The sequence below is a fragment of the Salvelinus sp. IW2-2015 genome, unplaced genomic scaffold (assembly GCF_002910315.2).
Source record: "Salvelinus sp. IW2-2015 unplaced genomic scaffold, ASM291031v2 Un_scaffold2950, whole genome shotgun sequence".
NCBI classification, from domain to species: domain Eukaryota; kingdom Metazoa; phylum Chordata; class Actinopteri; order Salmoniformes; family Salmonidae; genus Salvelinus; species Salvelinus sp. IW2-2015.
In genome coordinates, this window is record NW_019944245.1 from 49,835 (window position 1) to 56,726 (window position 6,892).

At 49.1% G+C, this 6,892-nt stretch overlaps 1 pseudogene; it reads right to left on the bottom strand.

Moving 5' to 3' along the window:
• The window catches only part of LOC112075038 (kelch-like protein 40b), a 12,262-nt pseudogene extending 5,943 nt beyond the window's left edge, over positions 1-6,319 (bottom strand).
• Positions 6,320-6,892: the final 573 nt, after the last annotated feature.

Consider the following 6,892-nt stretch of genomic DNA (forward strand, 5'->3'; position numbering starts at 1 on the left):
GTGGTGGCTCCAAACAGAGAGCGGGCCAGCTGCATCGGAGCCAGCTCCTTCCACTCAAACCGCTGTGCATAGTAAACACACATCCTCTTCATCACCTTCCTACAGGACAGACACCACATCCTAGTAGTAGCAGCAGCAGTAATAGTAGTAGTTGTTGTTAGTGATCATACTGTCTAACTGAGCTCTACACCTGACTGAGCTCTACACCGTGACTGAGCTCTACACTGTGACTGAGCTCTACACCTACTGAGCTTACCGTACAGCTCTACACCGTGACTGAGCTCTACACGTGACTGAGCTGTAAACCGTGACTGAGCTCTCACCGTGACTGAGCTCTACACCGTGACTGAGCTCTACACTGTGACTGAGCTCTACACTGTGACTGAGCTCTATCACTCGTGACTGAGCTCTACACCGTGACTGAGCTCTACACTGTGACTGAGCTCTACACCGTGACTGAGCTCTACACTGGACTGAGCTTACACCGTTACTACTCTACACCGTGACTGAGCTCTACAGCCTGACTGACTCTACACCTGACTGAGCTCGACACTGTGACTGAGCTCTACACGTGACTGAGCTCTACACCGTGACTGAGCTCTACACTGTGACTGAGCTCTACACGGACTGAGCTCTACACCGTGACTGAGCACACCTGATGAGCTCTACACCGGACTGAGCTTACCTGTGACTGAGCTCTACACCGTGACTGAGCCTTACACCGTGACTGACTGTTAACCGTGACTGAGCTCTACACCGTGACTGCCACTGACTGAGCTGCTACACCGTGACTGAGCTCTACACGTGACTGAGCTCGTACACCTGACTGAGCTACACCGTGACTGAGCGTACATGGTGACTGAGCTTACACTGTGACTGAGCTCTACACCGTGACTGAGCTGTGCAACTGACTGAGCTGTAAATCAACAGTGAGGAAGAGAATGCAGTATCACGTTAATAACTCACTTGCTATCCGACTTTCCTCCGATCACATAGATAAGTCCGTTGTGAGACACAGTAGCGTGGCCGTAGACGGGGTACGGTATTGGGTCAGACTCGCCCATTAAAAAGACCTGAGGAGAACAAACATAGAGAGTTACACATTAGACTGCGAACTCAGACTACATTCTAAACTAGCTTTGACAACATCCTGATTGCATCACTCTCTGAGGCAGCAGGTTGAATGACTCTTCCACTGTGTTGTGATTCATCTCTGTTTAATTGTTTATTCACCTTTATTTAACCAGCTAGGCCAGTTTGAGAACAAGTTCTCATTTACAACTGCGACCTGGCCAAGAAAAGCAAAGCAGTGTGACACAAACATCAACACAGAGTTACACATGGAATAAACAAACGCACAGTCAATAACACAATAGAAAATCTATATACAGTGTGTGCAAATGAAGTAAGATTAGGGAGGTAGGGCATTAAATAGGCCATAGTGGTGAAATTAATTACAATTTAGCATTAACACTGGAGTATAGATGGCAAATGATGATGTGCAAGCTAGGATACTGGGTGCAAAGGAGCAAAAAAATAAATTAACAGTATGGGAATGAGGTAGTTGGATGGGTTATTTACAGATGGGCTATTGCAAGGTGCAGTGATCTGTGAGCTGCTCAGATAGCTGGTGCTTAAAGCTAGGAGGGAGATATGAGTCTCCAGCTTCAGTGATTTTTGCCAATTCGTTCCAGTCATTGGCAGCAGAGAACTGGAAGGAAAGGCGAACAAAGGAGGAATTGGCTTTGGGGGTGACCAGGGAAATATACCTGCTGAGAGCGCGTGCTACGGCGGGGTGTGCTATGTGACCAGTGAGCTATCTAACTGGTACTAACTGTCTGTCATAGACCAGCACTGAGTCCAGAGAGTTAGGGTTAGGGTTAGGGTTAGGGTTAGGTAGGGGTTAGAGGTTAGGGGTTAGGGTTACGTATCTTACTGTCTGTCATAGACCAGTACTGAGTCCAGTGGGTTAGGGTTAGGGTAGGTTAGGGAAGGTTAGGGGTTAGTTTAGGTTAGGGTTACGTATCTTACTGTCTGTCATAGACCAGTACTGAGTCCTGTGGGTTAGGGTTAGGGTAGGTTAGGGTTAGGGGATAGGGTTAGGGTAGGTTAGGTTAGGGTTACGTACTTACTGTCTGTCATAGACCAGTACTGAGTCCTGTGGGTTAGGGGTTAGGGTTAGGGATAGGGGTTTAGGGGTTAGGGTTACGTATCTTACTGTCTGTCATAGACCAGTACTGAGTCCAGTGGGTTAGGGGATAGGGGTTAGGTTAGGGGTTAGGTTAGAGTTAGGGTTAGTGTTAGATTAGGTATCTTACTGTCTGTCATAGACCAGTACTGAGTCCAGTGGGTTGGGTAGGGTTAGGGTTAGGGGATAGGGTTAGGGTTGGTTAGAGGTTAGGGTTACGTATCTTACTGTCTGTCATAGACCAGTACTGAGTCCTGTGGGTTAGGGTTAGGTTAGGGTTAGGGTTAGGGGTTAGGGTTACGTATTCTTACTGGTCTGTCATAGACCAGTACTGAGTCCAGTGGGTTAGGGTTAGGGTTAGGGGTTAGGGTTAGAGGGAAGGGTTAGGGTTAGGGTTAGGGTTACGTATCTTACTGTCTGTCATAGACCAGTACTGGTCCAGTGTACTGGACTCCTGCTCCTTCAGCCCTTCCCTCCCACCATGAAGATGCTGTTCTCGCCTCAGCCAGGCCGACGAACAAAAAGGAAAGGAAGGGCGAGGGATGGGGCATGCCCAGCCAATCAGCACTCACTGGGTCGTACTGGGAGGTCACAGATAGTCAGGAGTCAGAGGACAGGCAGACAGACAGACAGACAGACAGAACACGACAGACGACAGACAGACAGACCAGACAGACAGACAGACAGACAGACAGACAGACAGCATCTCTGTAATGGTAACAGCCACATTATAACATCTATAGAAGGAAGGAGGGAGTCTCTATGGGCAACTTCAATAGGATCCCAGAGAGCGAGAGAGAATGGTGTAAACTAGGCCTACTGGTGTGTTGACTTGGTGACATGCAGAAGAACCTCTACTCAATGACTGGTGACCATGCAGAAGATACCTCTACTCAATGACTTGGTGACCATGCAGAAGATACCTCTACTCAATGACTTGTGTGACCATGCAGAGATACCTACTCACATGACTTGGTGACCATGCGAAGATACCTCTACTCAATGACTTGGTGACCATGCAGAATACCTCTACTCATGACTTGTGACCATGCAGAAGATTAACCTCTCTCTACTTCCAAATGTAGACTGCAGGTACCATGCAGAAGATACTCTACTCAGAATAACTTCTGACCATGTGACTGGAAGATACCTCTACCAGATGACTTGGTGACCATGCAGAAAACCTCTACTCAATGACTTGGGTGACCATGCAGAAGATACCCTACTACCATGAACTTGGTGACCATGAGCAAGAAGATACCCTCTACATCAATGACTTAGAGTGACCATGCAGAAGATACCTCTACTCAATGACTTGTGACCATGCAGAAGATACCTCTACTCAATGCAGATCCAAAGGAATTATCAAGTAAAATTCTGAATAATTATGATAAAATGATAACATCCTACCTGAATAATAATAATGATAATGATAATAATATCCTACCTGTGTTAATAACAGTTATATAATAATTATACCATCCTTACCTGTTGTAATAACAGTAAATATATTAGTTATAACATCCTACCTGATAGAAAGTAAGAGCAGAGAGGATCCTCCTTGTTCAAGCTCATTGTAGAACAGTCCCCCAGCAACGAAGATCTGGTTTTCTTTGGTGAAGGGCGCTGGGTTCTTGGGGATCTGAGTGGAGAGCGAGGCAACGTAACAGTCGTTCCCTGTTGGGGTCGTACGCCACCGCCCCCGTGTCACTCACCATGAACACCAGATCCCTCAGGAAACATCCCAAAACGCAGTTGATCATTCAAGATCCCGGAGTAGAGCCTCCTCCTCCTGCCTCATCTTCCTTCTCCCTCTTCTCCTCTCTCCTCCCGTCTTATTTTCTTCCGTCTTCTTCTTTTGTTTCTTCTGGAGCGGAGGTCGGGCAGTTTTCCAGCACGAGCGTCTCTGACCAGTTTTGAAGTCTCTTCTCCATTTCAGGGTTGGAGCAGATCCACTCATGCTTCTCCACCTGGTGGGACAGGGGAGATTTAAACAACAATCACCTGCTTCTCCACCTGCTGGGACAGGAGATTTAATACAACAATCACATGCTTCTCCACCTGGTGGACAGGGAGATGTATCAGAATCACCTGCTTCTCCACCTGGTGGGACAGGGAGATTTAATACAACAATCACCTGCTTCTCCCACCTGGTGGACAGGGAGATTTATCAGAATCACCTGCTTCTCCACCTGGTGGGACAGGGAATTTAATACAACCAATCACGCTGCTTCTCCACTGGTGGGACAAGTGAATTATCAGAATCACCTGCTTCTCCACTGGTGGGACAGAGAGATTTATCAGAATCACGTGCTTCCCACCTGGTGGGACAGGGAGATGTTAATTTACACAATCACATGCTTCTCCACCTGGTGGGACAGAGAGATTTATCAGAATCAGCGTGCTTCTCCACCTTGTGGGACAGAAGATTTATCAAATACCACCTGCTTCTCCACCTGGTGGGACAGGGAGATTTAATACAACAAATCACCTGCTTCTCCACCTGGTGGACAGGGAGATTTATCAGAATCACCTGCTTCTCCCACCGTGGTGGGACAGGGGAGATTTAATACAACAATCACCTGACTTCTCCACCTGGATGGGACAGGGAGATTTATCAGAATCACCTGCTTCTCCACCTGGTGGGAAAGGAGATTTATCAGAATCACGTGCTTCTCCACCTGGTGGGACAGGAGATTTAATACAACATCCATGCTTCTCCACCTGGTGGGACAGAATTATTTCTCAGATCACTGCTTTCCACCTGGTGGGACAGAGAGATTTTCAGAATCACCTGACTTCTCCACCTGGTAGGAACAGAGAGATTTATCAAGATTTAATCACCTGCTTCTCTCACCTGGTGGGAGAGAGTAGACCATTGTGGATCAGAATCAACCTGCTTCTCCACCTGGTGGAACAGGGACATTAACACTAGTCCATCCCATTACTGCTCAACCACTCTCAGTAAAGTAGTCCTTGTGGACCAGTCTGAATCTGGTGGGACAGGGAATTTAACACTAGATCATACTGCTCACCATCTCTCAGTGAAGTAGTCCTTGTGGACCCAGTCTGAATCTGGTGGGACAGGGAAGATTTAACACTAGATTCATACTGCTCACCATCTCAGTGAAGTAGTCCTTGTGACCAGTCTGAATCTGGTGGGACAGGGAGATTTAACACTAGATCATACTGCTCATACCCATCTCAGTGAAGTAGTCCTTGTGACCAGTCTGCCCATCTGGTGGGACAGGGAGATAACCACTAGATCATACTGCTCACCATCTCAGTGAAGTAGTCCTTGTGGATCAGTCTGAGTCTGACACAGTCCATCAGTCCGGGTAGTTCCTTCAGCCTGTTCTCCACATCTTGACCGACCCACTTCTCCACGGCCTCAAACACCTCTTCCTCCGTTTCCACATTCAGTGTGTCCGCTGTCAAGATGGCTGCCAGCTCGCTGGGCCCCAGCGTCAGGAAGTCATCGTCACGGACGATGAGCTGGAAGCGTTCGCAGGCGTAGTTGCGAGCGGAGACAGCGAGGCGAGGACAGTCCAGCATCAGGCCCAGTCGGAATATAGCCAGACAGTTACTGAGACTGAGTTTCTTCTGGAGGAAGGAGACACACACTGTGAAGATCGAGGGGATCTGGAACATGTTGGCTACAGAGAAGATGTCCTGGACATTCTGCTCTGTCACGTTAATGGTGGAGGTATAGAGGTACTTCAGAATCAGCCCCATAACCCCCGGCTCTACATCCTCCAACACCACCTCTCTCTTCTTCTCCTCTTCCACATCTGACAGGAACAGAGCCCTGAAGAAGGACGAGCAGGCACACAGCACCAGACGGTGGCAGGGGAACTCCTTGCCCTTGATCTTCAGGACACAGTCCACCAGCTTGTCATTCTCCAGTAGATCGTAGAGTCCGTCCTGCAACAGGGTCTGCTGGTACATCCTGGGCTCCTCCGTCGGGTCGATGGACAGAGCCATGGTGCCTCGGTCCAGGGGGACAACTCCCAGTCGATAAGCAGGGAACAAGAGGCCTAGGGTGTCTTGGTCCTTGGTGTCTGTCCTGTCTGTCTCCTGTCCACACAGCAGAGCTCCGAGCTCAGGCTCTCTTCACTGCCCAGCCTGGAAAGAGGAGGTAAGGGTTCGGTCTGTGTGGTAGAAGGAGGCTTGGTCTTTGTGATTTGAACCATAAGGAGTGTACTCCGGGGCGGCTGGTCTCTCTCCCTCAGCTGTCCCGACCCTTTAACTCCTGCTGCAACTGGTAGGTTATATATAGGCTTGTTCTCAGTGTGGGGCACTCTGTGGAATCCATTCTGGAACATGTGAAATGTAATAGACCCCTCATCACCACCCACCATCCCCCTCCCCGCTCGGACAGCTGACACTGCCTCATGCGAGATCACTTCTTCCTGAGTCATGTGGGGCTGTTGGAGTGGCTTCCTCCTCTCCACTCCTTCCCTTCCTCCTTCCTCATCTCCACTTCTTCCCTTCCACCTTCCCCCTCTCCACTCCTTCCCTTCCTCCTTTCCTTCCCTTCCACCCTTCCCCCTCTCCTCTACCTTCCCGCCCCCTCCTCCACTCCTTCTCCTTCTACCTTCCTCCACTCACTTCCCTTTCACCTTCCCCCTCCTCCTTCCTTCTCCCTCCCCTTCCATCCTCTCCACTCCACTCCTTCCCTTCCACCTCCTCCTCTCCACGTCC